At 50.8% G+C, this 12,736-nt stretch overlaps 1 protein-coding gene across 2 annotated transcripts in view; it reads left to right on the top strand.

The window, feature by feature from the left end:
- Positions 1–11,981: 11,981 nt before the first annotated feature.
- The window catches only part of SLC6A16 (solute carrier family 6 member 16), a 35,906-nt gene continuing 35,151 nt past the window's right edge, over positions 11,982–12,736 (top strand). The window contains exon 1 of one of the 2 annotated variants that reach the window (XM_054465719.1): positions 11,982–12,163. The gene's annotated coding sequence lies outside the window, so the exon portion shown is untranslated. The remainder of the gene's footprint in view (positions 12,164–12,736) is intronic. The other variant, XM_054465720.1, reaches the window with a different exon arrangement.

Below are 12,736 nucleotides of genomic sequence, written 5' to 3'. Positions count from 1 at the left end.
TGACCTCACAGACACTCTGACCTCATGGCCTGCTAAGCTCTCCCATCTCTGCATCCAGCTGTGTCTCCCCTTTCCTGCCCTGGGTCTCTTGTTCCTCCTCTCTGGGTCTTTCTCCCCACCTTCCTGCCACTCCCCATCTCTGTCCCCTTATCTCAGCAGAGTCTCTCCCTCCTCTGGGTCTCTGTCCTCCTGCCCCCTGGGGTCTCTATCCTCCCTCTCTCTGTGTTTCTTTATTTTATTTATATATTTGTTTCTTTTTTGAGACAGGGTCTCACTTTTCACCCAGGCTGGAGTACGGTGGGGCAAACAGCTCACTGTAGCCTGGGCTCAAGCTATCCTTCCACCTCTGCCTTCTGAGTAGCTGGTATTACAGGTGCACACTACCATGCCTGGCTAATTTTTGTATTTTTTGTAGAAATGGCGTCTTACTATGGAGTGGGAGTGTTGTATTTTTTATATTTAATTAAAAAAAACAGAGCTAGGGTCTCACTAGGTTGCCTAGGCTGGTCTGGAACTCCTGGACTCAAGCAACCCTCCTGCCTTGGCCTCCCAAAGTGTTGGGATTACAGGCGTGAGACACTGTGCCTGGCCTCTCTCTGTGTTTCTGGCCCCTTCTTTGGGTCCTTCCTCCTTTCTCTCTTCATCTCTCTTTTGTTTTTGTTTTTGAGACAGGGTTGCCCAGGCTGGAATGCAGTAGTGCGATCATAGCTCACTGCAGCCCCAACCTTCCCAGGTTCAAGCAATCCTTGCACCTCAGCCTCCCGAGTAGCTGGGACTACAGGTGCACACCACCATGCCTGGCTAATTTTCTTCATTTTTTGTGGAGATGGGAGTCTCACTGTGTTGCCCAGGCTGGTCTCAAATTTCTGGGCTCAAGTGATCCTCCTGCCTTGGCCTCCTAAAGTGCTGGGATTATGGGCATGAGCCACTGTGCCCGGCCTGTCTTCTTTTCTCTGTCTCCCCCTTCCCCACTTGTTTTTGTGCCTCTCAGAGTCTGCAGCCTGTTCTGGACCAGGGAGCACCCAGGTGCTGGGGGCAGGGGCTGGGTACCTGGGGAAGTGAAAGTGCTACAGGCTCGAGGTGGGAAGGTCCCTGGGAGTGGGGAGGGCGCTGGGCCGTGCCAACACCCCCAGCGGAAGCTGAGCATCAGGCGGTACTTCCTGCCTCTGCAGTGGGGCCCGAGGAGTGGAGGCCCCAGAGGAGGAGGCACTGAGCCTGGGATCCTGACAATCAGATCTGGGTCTGCAGTGCCTGGTTGCAGGTGCACACCCAGTGGCCTCTGCAGTTTCCTCCGATGTCCCCAAATTCTCTCACCTGGTTTCCTCATCTGAGGCAGCCCTACCATCTATCTAGTCATCGGGTCAAAGCCCCATCTTGTCCCCTCTCCCCCAACAGTGCATCAGTCTCTAAGCCAGATCCCTCCTGCCTCCTGAGTCTCCACTCCACCCCTCTTCTCTGTCCTGAGGGCTCAGGCAGGCTCTGGGCTCCTGCTCTCCTACCTGGACCCTGACTCTAGGCTTCTCCCTGGCTTCTAGTCTCTCCCTCCAGTCTATCCCCCACATAGCTCCAGAGGGGTCTTTTTGAAACCCAGACCTGAGCCACACAGTTCTGTATCCAAACGCTGAGTCACCACCCCCCTCATCCCTCAGGTTTTATTTTTTTGGTTGTTGTTGAGACAGAGTCTTACTCTTCGCCCAGGCTGGAGTATAGTGGTGCAATCTGCTCACTGCCACCTCCGCCTCCTGGGTTCAAGCAATTCTCCTGCTTCATTCTCCTGAGTTGCTGGGATTACAGGCATGCACCACTATGCCCGGCTAATTTTTGTATTTTTAGTAGAGACGGGGTTTCACCATGTTGGCGGGCTGACCTCGAACCCCTGACCTCAAGTGATCCGCTCACCTCAGCCTCCCCAAGTGCTGGGATTACAGGCATGAGCCACCACACCCGGGTTTTTCGTTGTTGTTGTTGTTGTTTGTTTGTTTGTTTTGAGATGGAGTCTCACTCTGTTCCCCAGGCTGGAGTGCAGTGGCACGATTATGGCTCACTGCAACCTCTGCCTCCTGGGTTCAAGCAATTCTCCTGTCTCAGCCTCCCGAGTAGCTGGGATTACAGGCGTGCACCACCACACCTGACTAATTTTTGTATTTTTAGTAGAGACAGGGTTTCGCCATGTTGGCCAGGCTGGTGTTGAACTCCTGACCTCAAGTGATCCACCTGCCTTGGCCTCCCAAAGTGCTGACATTACAGGTGTAAGCCACTGCGCCCAGCCCCTCAGCTTCTGTTTCTAACCACCACCAATGCCTCTCTGCTCTACCACTAAAGTACATTGCAAACCCAGCCACTTCTTTCCAAGTCCACCATCCTAAGTCAGGTTCCCATCGTTTTCTACAAAAATAATTATAGCTGATTATAGTGGGTTGCATGGCGTTCTCCAAAAATATATGTCTATGTCCTAATCCCCAGAACTTGTGGTGACCTCATTTGGAAAAAAGGGTTTTGCGGGTGTAATTACATTCAGGATCTCAAGATACTGCATTATCTGCGTGGCCCCTAAATCTGATGACAAGTGTCTGGTTTTTTTTTTTTTTTTTGAGACAGAGTCTTGCTCTGTCACCCAGGCTGGAGTGCTGTGGCATGATCTCGGCTCACTGCAACCTCCACCTCCCAGGTTCAAGCAATTCTCTGCCTCAGCCTCCCGAGTAAATGTGATTATAGGCAGGCGCCTGCCAGCACACCCAGCTGATTTTTGTATTTTTAGTAGAGATGGGGTTTCACCATCTTGGCCAAGCTGGTCTTGAACTCTTGACCTCGTGATCCACCCACTTCAGCTTCCCAAAGTTCTGGGATTACAGGCATGAGCCACCGCGCCTGGCTGACAAGTGTCCTTCTAAAAAACACACAGAGGAGAAGACACAGAAGAGGAGAGCACCATGTGATGGTAGACACAGAAATTGGAGTTCTGCAGCCACAAGCCAAGGAATTCCTGGAGGCACCAGGAGATGGAAGATGCAAAGAACTGATTTTCTCTCAGAGCCTCTGGAGGGAGTGTGGGCCTGGTGACACCTTGATTTTGGACTTCTGGCCTACAGAACTATGTGAGAATAAATTTCTGTTGTTCTAAGTAGTAAGTCGGTGGTAATTTGCTATTTCAGCCATAGGACACTAACACACCAATCCCTCCTTCCCACCCACTGATCCCTCCTCAGAGATGAGTACATGAGTAACCAGAAGTCAAAGGGTAGGTGGCAGAGTGCAGTGGTGCAATCACGGCTCACTGCAGCTTCAATGCTCACCAACTTGGTTTCTTCTATCCTAGGCACACAGGAGGACTTCATTTCCCAGGTCTCCTTGCAGTGAAGTTGAGGCCATGTGACTGGTCTTGGGCCAATGGAATGGGTGCAGAAGGGACACAGCCCATTTCCAGACTCAGTCTAAAATGTCCTCCATAATCCTTACTCTTTCTCCCTTCACTCACTGGCTGCAGGAAGCTGAGAATTATCCTTGGACTTACATAAAGCATTTTGGACTTTATGTAAGTAACAACCTATTGTATTAAGCTACTAAGATTTTAGGGTTGTTTGTTAAAGCAGCTAACCTTAAACATCCTAACAACTACAAATAGAATACCTGTTACTGCATACACTATATATATCAAAACATTATTATGGGCCAGGTGAGGTGGCTCATGCCTGTAATCCCAGCACTTTGGGAGGCCGAGGCAGGAGGATCACATGAGCCCAGGAGTTCGAGACCAGCCTGGGCAACATAGTGAGACCCTGTCTACAAAAATTAACAAAAAAATTAGCTGGGCTTTGTGGTATGTGCCTACAGTCCCAGCTACCCAGGAGGCTGAGGTGGGAGGACTGCTTGAGCCTGGGAGATTGAAGTTGCAGTGAGCCGTGATTGCACCACTGCACTCCAGCCTGGATGACAGCAAGACCCTGTGAGGGAAAAAAAAGTGGAACACCAGGAGCTACCAGAAACTGAAGAGTCAAGGAAGGATTCTCCTCTGAGCCTTTGAAGGAAGTGGCATGCTGACACCTTAATTTTGGCATCTGGAACTGTGAGATAATATATTTTTGTTGCTTTAAGCCACTAGGTTTGTAGTAATTTATACAGCAGTCTCGGGAAGCGAATATACATGCTCAATCAGAACCTCTGGGGGCGGGCCTGGCAATCTGGTTTTTTTTTTTTTTTTTTTTTTTTGTCTCACTCTGTTGCCCAGGCTGGAGTGCAATGGCACAATCTCGGCTCACTGCAACCTCCGCCTCCCGGGTTCAAGCGATTCTCCCGCCTCACGCTCCCAAGTAGCTGGGATTACAGACACCCACCATCATGCCCAGCTAATTTTTGTATTTTTAGTAGAGACGGGGTTTCACCATGTTGGCCAGGCTGGTCTTGAACTCCTGACCTCAGGTGATCCGCCCACCTTGGCCTCCCAAAGTCCTGGGATTACAGGCAAGCCACTGCACCTGGCCTGGCCGTCTGTGTTTTAACAAGCCTTCCTGGTGACTGATGTGCACTAACGTTTGAGAACAGCAATTCTACCCATTTAATTCACCTGATCCCCTCCTCCTTTACTGGCAAATTCCCTCTTGCTTTTCCTCCTTCCTTCTTCACTGGTTGGTTCTCCTCAATCTTCAGTGGATCGTCCTTTTCCTAGCTTCTAAAATTTGGGGAGTCCTAGCCCTTTCTAGCTACACTCACTCACGAGATGATATCATGCAGTCCCATAGTGTTCATCGCAATCTACAATACTGTTGACTTACCAATTTATATGCCTAGTCTCAAACTTTCCCCTGAACTGCGGACTCAGGGAGATTCATTTCCCAGGTCTCCTTGCAGTGAGGGACAACTTAACCTGTCCCTTTGGCTGTATAATTGACATCTCAAACTTAACACGCCCAAAACAAAACTATTGATTCTCTCCCACCTCCTGCACACTCCAGTACTTTCCTTTTCAGTAAATTGTCACTCCATCTTCCAATTCTTCAGGCCCAAAGTTTTGGAGTCTTTTTTTTTTTTTTTGAGGTCTTGCTCTGTCACGCAGGCTGGAGTGCAGTGGCACCATCGTGACTCATTGCAGCCTCGATCTCCTGGGCTCAAGTGATCCTCCCACTCAGCCTCCTGAGTAGCTGGGACAACAGATGCATGCCACCACACCTGGCTATTAACAAACACTTTTCTTTCCTTTAAGAGACAGGGCCGGGCCAGGCACGGTGGCTCACGCCTGTAATCCCAGCACTTTGGGAGGCCGAGGCGGGCAGATCACGAGGTCAGGAGATCGAGACCATCCTGGGTAACACGGTGAACCCCGTCTCTACTGAAAATACAACAAATTAGCTGGGCGTGGTGGCGGGTGCCTGTAGTCCCAACTACGCGGGAGGCTGCAGAATGCAGTGGAGATGGCATCACTGCACTCCAGCCTGGGCGACAGAGCGAGACTCTGTCTCAAAAAAAAAAAAGGACGATGCCTTGCTATGTTGCCCAGGCTAGTGTCCTACTATCAAACTCCTAGCTTCAAGCAGTCCTCCCACCTCGCCCTTGCAAAGTGCTGGGATTACAGGTGCAAAGCCACTGCTCCTGGCTGAGTCATTCTTGATTCTTCTCTTTCTCTCAGCCCCCAAACCTAATCACCATTAGTTTTCTAATGCTCTGTAACAAATTACCCCAAATTTAGCAGTTTAAAACAATAAACATTTCTTAGGCCAGGAGCAGTGGCTCACTGTAATCCAGCACTTTGGGAGGCTGAGGCAGGCATATTACGAGATCAGGAGTTCGAGACCAGCCTGGCCAACATAGTGAAACCCCGTCTCTACTAAAAATACAAAAATTAGCTGGACGTGGTCCCAGCTGTAGTCCCAGCTACTCGGGAGGCTGAGGCAGGAGAATTGCTTGAACCCGGGAGGCAGAGGTTGTGGTGAGCTGAGATCGCACCACTGCACTGTAGCCTGGGCAACAGAGCAGGACTCTGTCTCAAAAAAAAAAAAAAAAAACATTTCTTATCTACTGTAGTTTTTGTGGGTCAGGAATCAGGGAGGAGCTTAGTTGGATGATTTCTGCTCACAGTGTTTTATGAGGTTGCAGTCAAGATGTTGGCTGGGGCTGTAGTCATCTGGAGATGTAACTACGGCTGGAGGATCCAATTCACCATGGTTCACTCACCTGGTGCTGGTTGTTGGCAGGAAATTTCAGCTCTTCTCTTACATGGATTTCTTCACGGATTGCTTGAGTGTCCTCACCGTATGGTGGCTGGCTTCCTTTACAGAAATCAGTTGAAGGGAATGGGCAAATAAGAAACAGCAATGCTTTTTATGACCTAGTCCCGAAGTTCCCCACCATTACTTCTGTTCATTGGAATCCAGTCTCTAAGGAGAGCCTGTACTCAAAGACTGGGGAAATAGACTTTATCTTTCAGAGTGTTGAAGAATTTGCAGACGTATTTTAAAACCACCACACAATCCATCAACAAATCATGTCGGCCCTATTCTTGAAATAGATCCAGAATTTGACCACTTTTCACCATCTCCATTGCTATTACCCAGAGCTAATCAACACCATCACTTGCCTGGACTAGAGATTTCCTCCTCACTGGGCTCTCTGCTCCTATCTTTAGCCTATTGGTATGATTTGGCTGTGTCCCCACCCAAAATCTCATCTTGAATTGTAATCTTCATAATCCCCATGTGTCAAAGGAGAGACCAGGTGGAGGTAACTGAATCACGGGGGTGGTTTCCCCAGGCTGTTCTTGTGATAGTGAGTGAGTTCTCATGAGATCTGATGATTTTATAAGGGGCTCTTCCCTCCTTCGCTTGTGAAGAAGGTGCCTTTTTTCCCCCTTTGCCTTCTGCCGTGATTGTAAGTTTCCTGAGGCCTCCCCAGCCAAGCTGAACTGTGAGTCAATTAAACCTCTTTTCTTTGTAAATTACCCAGTCTTGAGCAGTTCTTTATAGCAGTGTGAAAACAGAGGAATACACCCATATATCCTATTCTCTGCCCAGAAGCCAGGGGGATCCTGCCGTTAAATTAAAGTCACTCCTTGACTCAGAACCCTCAAATAGCTTTCATCTCACCCAGAAAAAAAAAAAAAAATTCCGACCATGACCTATAAGGGCCTCCAAATGATACTCTGGCCCCTGCCGCTGCTCTGATCTGATCTGTTGCTACCCTTTCCTCAATCACTGGGATCCATTCATATCAGACTCTTTGCCGTTTCCAGAACCCATCAAGTGTACTTCTGCCTTAAGGCCTTTGCTGTTGCCATTTTCTTTGCCTGGAATGTTCTTCCCTATGCTGTTCACAAGGCTCCCTTCCTCATCTCCTTCAGCCCTCTGCTGAAATACCACTTTCCCCAAGAGTCCTTCTTGACTACCCTGTCTAAAGTAACTCCCTATCAACACTCTTACTCTCTGAAATTCTTTCTATTTAGGCATTTACTTTCTTTGTGCAACTGGAATGTAAAATCTTTTTCATAAATATATCCCAGGGGTCTAGGACAGTGTGGGGCACATCATTCAATAAATATTTATTGACCGACTGAGACTTTTCCTGGTGCCTTGAACACACAGTTTGCCCTGCCTCAGGGCCTTTGCACAGCCTCGAGGCTTGAGATGTTCACACACATTTTTCACCTAGTAAATCATCCTTTAAGCCTCAGCTCCAGTGTTATTTCCTTAGAGAAATCCTCCTTCTAAATTAGGTCTATGGGCCGGGCGCAGTGGCTCACGCCTGTAATCCCAGCACTTTGGGAGGCTGAGGTGGGCGGATCACCTGAGGTCAGGAGTTCGAGACCAGCCTGGCCAACATGGCAAAACCCTGTCTCTACTAAAAATATGAAAATTAACCAGGCGTAATGGCAGGCACCTGCAACCCCAGCTACTCGGAAGGCTGAGGCAGGGAGAATTGCTTGAACCCGGGAGGCAGAGGTTGCAGTGAGCCGAGATTATGCCACTGCACTTCAGCCTGGGTGACAAAGTGAGATTGTCTCAAAAAAAAAAAAAAAAAGATAGAAATAAATAGGTCTATGGCCCTTTTCTGTCACAGCACTTTTTTTTTTTTTTCCTTGAGACAGGGTCTCACCCCATCACCCAGGCTGGAGTGTAGTAGTGTGATCTTGGCTTACTGCAACTTCTGCCTCACGGTTTTAAGTGATTCTTGTGCCTCAGCCACCCGAGTAGCTGGGATTACAGGCGTGCACCACTGCACCTGGCTCATTTTTGTATTTTTAGTAGAGATGGGGTTTCACCATGTTGGCCAGGCTGGTCTTGAACTCCTGGCCTCATGTGATCCGCCCACCTTGCCCTCCCAAAGTGCTGGGATTACAGGTGTGAGCCACCATGCCCGGCCTGTCATAGCACTTAATACAATTTATAATCATGTAATTATTTGAGATTCATCATATATCTCTTTTCTTGTTGTGTGAAGCAAAATGAGGGCAGGAATGGGGTCTATTTTGTTCTCTACACTATTCCCAGTTCCTAGCATTTAGTAGACTCTCGGTAAATACGTGTTGAAGGATTGAATGATTCCCAAAGATTGTGATGAATTCTTACAGCACCCCCAAAATTTCCTCTTCATTTCTTTGTTCAATCATAACAATTTAAGCCTTTGATTCTCAAAGTGTGGCCCAGGGACTCCTGGGGGCTCTTGAAACACTTTTGGAGGTCCATGAGGTGAACATTATTTTCATAATACTACTAAGATATTATTTGCCTTTCACTTTCATTTCCTCTTTGAATATAGTGATGTTTGCCAGAAGCTACAAGACATGAGCTATTTTGACACACTCAGTGCAGAAGCAGATATGAGAATCCAGCTGTCTTCTATGAAGCCAGACATTAGAGAGATTTGCAAAAATGTAAAATGATGCCATTCTTCTCTCCAAAATTTCTTTCTTTCTTTCTTTTTTTTTTGAGACGGAGTCTTGCTCTGTTGTCCAGGCTGGAGTGCAGTGGCAAAATCTCGGCTCACTGCAACCTCTGCCTCCTGGGTTCCAACGATTCTCCTGCCTTAGGCTCCCGAGTAGCTGGGATTACAGGTGTGTGCCACCATGCCCGGCTAATTTTTTTTTTTTTTTACTTTTAGTAGAGACAGGGTTTCATCATGTTGGCCAAGCTAGTCTCGAACTCCTGACCTCGTGATCCACCCGCCTCGGCCTCCCAAAGTGCTGGGATTACAGGTGTGAGCCACCGCGCCCAGCCCCAAAATTTCTTTTGGAGTAGAAATTATAGTTATTTTAAATAAAAATGTTATTTTGACACAATGAATTTTTAAACAATGACTATTTTAGAAATTTATTTTAATAGTGATAGATACAACTCACATAAACATACAACCCAGATAAATGTAACTCATAAATTATTGGAGTCCTTAATAATTCTTAAGAGACCAGAAAGTATGAGAATGGATGACCTAAGTAAATCTTTGAGTTTTTTTTTTTTTTTTTACATATGAAAATGGTTAAAATGGTAAATTTTATGTTATGTGTATTTTACCACATTTTTTTTTTTGAGACAGAGTCTTGCTCTCGTAGCCCAGACTGGAGGGCAATGGCACAATCTCGGCTCACTGCAACCTCCGTCTCCCGGGTTCAAGCGATTCTCCTGCCTCAGCCTCCCGAGTAGCTGGGATCACAGGCGCCCATCACCACACCTGGCTAATTTTTGTATTTTTAGTAGAGACGGGTTTCGCCATGTTGGCCAGGCTGGTCTTGAACTCCTGACCTTGTTTTTTTTTTTTTTTTTAAGTATTTATTGATCATTCTTGGGTGTTTCTCGGAGAGGGGGATATGGCAGGGTCATAGGATAATAGTGGAGAGAAGGTCAGCAGATAAACACATGAACAAAGGTCTCTGGTTTTCCTAGGCAGAGGTCCCTGTGGCCTTCCGCAGTGTTTGTGTCCCTGGGTACTTGAGATTAGGGAGTGATGATGACTCTTAAAGAGCATGCTGCCTTCAAGCATCTGTTTAACAAAGCACATCTTGCACTGCCCTTAATCCATTTAACCCTGAGTTGACACAGCACATGTTTCAGAGAGCGCAGAGCTGGGGGCAAGGCCATAGATCAACAGCATCCCAAGGCAGGAGAATTTCTCCCAGACAGGGCGGCGGGGTAGAGGCGCTCCTCACTTCCCAGACGGGGCAGCCGGGTAGAGGCGCTCCTCACCTCCCAGACGGGGCAGCCGGGCAGAGGCGCTCCTCACCTCCCAGACGATGGGCAGCCTGGCAGAGGTGCTCCTCACTTCCCAGACGGGGCGGCCGGGCAGAGGCGCTCCTCACTTCCTCCCAGACGGGGTGGCGGCCGGGCAGAGGCGCTCCTCGCTTCCCAGACGGGGCGGCTGGGTAGAGGCGCTCCTCACTTCCCAGACGGGGCGGCCGGGCAGGGGCGCTCCTCACTTCCCAGACGATGGGCGGCCGGGCAGAGGTGCTCCTCACTTCCCAGACGATGGGCAGCCTGGCAGAGGCGCTCCTCACTTCCCAGACGGCGCGGCTGGGCACAGGCGCTCCTCACCTCCCAGACGGGGCGGCCGGGCAGAGGCGCTCCTCACTTCCCAGACGGGGCGGCCGGGCAGAGGTGCTCCTCACTTCCCAGAGGGGGCGGCCGGGCAGAGGTGCTCCTCACTTCCCAGACGTTGGGCGGCCGGGCAGAGGCGTTCCTCACCTCCTAGACGGGGCGGCCAGGCAGAGGCGCTCCTCACTTCCCAGACGGGGCGGCCAGGTAGAGGCGCTCCTCACTTCCTCCCAGACGGGGTGGCGGCCGGGCAGAGACGCTCCTCACTTCCCAGAGGAGGCGGCCGGGCAGAGGCGCTCCTCACATCCCAGACGATGCGCGGCCGGGCAGAGATGCTCCTCACTTCCTATACAGGATGGCGGCCGGGCAGAGGCGCTCCTCACTTCCCAGACGGGTCGGCTGGGCAGAGGAGCTCCTCACATCCCAGACGATGGGCGGCCGGGCAGAGGCGCTCCTCACTTCCTAGACGGGGTGGCGGCAGGGCAGAGGCTGTAATCTTAGCACTTTGGGAGGCCAAGGCAGGTGGCTGGGAGGTGGAGGTTGTAGCGAGCGGAGATCACGCCACTGCACTCCAGCGTGGGCAACATTGAGCATTGAGTGAGCGAGACTGCGTCTGTAATCCCAGCACCTCGGGAGGCCGAGGCGGGCAGATCACTCGAGGCCAGGAGCTGGAGACCAGCCCGGTCAACACGGCGAAACCCCGTCTCCACCAAAAATACAAAAACCAGTCAGGTGTGGCAGCCCGCGCCTGCAATCCCAGGCACTCGGCAGGCCGAGGCAGGAGAATCACAGGAGCCTGAGGCAGGGAGGTTGCAGCGAGCTGGGATCACGGCAGTACAGTCCAGCTTTGGTAACAGAGGGAGATCGAAGAAAGAAGGAGAGGGAGACCGAAGAAAGAAAGGGGAGAGGGAGAGACCGAAGAAAGAAAGGGGAGAGGGAGAGGGAGGGAGAGGGGGAGGGGGAGGGGGAGGGGGGAAGGGGGGGAGATGGGAGGGAGAGGGGGAGGGAGAGGGAGGGGGGAGGGGGAGGGGGAGGGAGAGGGATCTTTGAGTTTTTAATTCTTGTCTGCAACCCTAGTAGGCTTCTGAGCTCTCTTAAGGCAACCTCCCTGTATGCCTTGTTGGATGCATATTTAAGGTTTGGTTTCTAGTAGGTGATCTTTAAGTAAATGTGAAAGGTTTGAAGGCTAGAAGGAATGAATGAGACGATTCTCCCACTTCCTACCCTCTTCTTCCTTACATGAGGTGGAAGCAAAGTGCGTGCACCAGAGAAGGGCCTTGTCTTAGAGCCCCACCTGAAGCGTGGCGTCGTGGGTGTCGGGGATGGGATGGGATGGGGTGGGGAAGGGAGTGGCGTGTGAGCAGTCAGAGGATGTGCACACGTGCGTGCGTGTGGGGAGAGAGCAGGGAGTTGGGGAGGGTGGAGTGGTGAAATTGTTTGCTACAGCTGTAGGGAGTGAGGGGCGCGCCGGCGCATGCGCAGAGAATCGGCGGGAAGGCCGCGCGCCAGGCAGATCGAGGGGTGTCGCCCAAACCGATCTGTCGACGCCTGAAGGGGCCTGAGGAGATTGCTAGGCTTCTCAGCTGGGGCTTCTTCACCCTCATTTTTGTCCGACTGGCTGGACTGAAGAACTTGGCAGAAGCCTTGGGGCTAGGGTGAGGGTCACTTGGCCCAGGGAGCCCTAAAATGTTCCCAGATCTGGGGTGTGTGGGGTTGGGCGCCATTTTCGAGGCCCGGGCCCACTGGGCTCCACTGACGGGTGCCAGGTAACTGGCTGGGAGCCTCCTGGTTGCCCTGGGCTCTGCGGAGCTGAGGGATCAAAGGCGTCCCTCCTTTATGCCCCACGTAGGACACAGGAAACTGTCTTCCGCTCTCCTCACTCATCCAGTCCGAGTTTGAGCCAATTCCTTGACAGGATTCGGCCATCAGTCCCTGCCTTTGGGGAAAGCCATCAGTGTCAAGTGCCCGAGTGGCAGAAACCCGGGTCTAGCCCCATCACTGGTCTGTTAGGGCAGTTATTTTCTGCTTTTTGCAGAAATGGGACACCAGCTCCTTATTTTCCTTTTCTGGAGGTTATAGTTCCAGGGAAGGAGGTAATGTGAGGGGAATGGGCATTTCTGGGGGATCCTGAGCACTCCCCACAGGGCATGAGCCTAGGAGTTGCTTGGGATGACGGTGTAGGGGCACCACGGAGGGTTGTACCCATATGGGAAGAGGAGTCCGCCTGG

The sequence above is a fragment of the Pongo pygmaeus genome, chromosome 20 (genome assembly GCF_028885625.2).
Source record: "Pongo pygmaeus isolate AG05252 chromosome 20, NHGRI_mPonPyg2-v2.0_pri, whole genome shotgun sequence".
In the NCBI taxonomy this organism is placed as follows: domain Eukaryota; kingdom Metazoa; phylum Chordata; class Mammalia; order Primates; family Hominidae; genus Pongo; species Pongo pygmaeus.
This window is presented reverse-complemented; position numbering and strand designations above follow the sequence as displayed.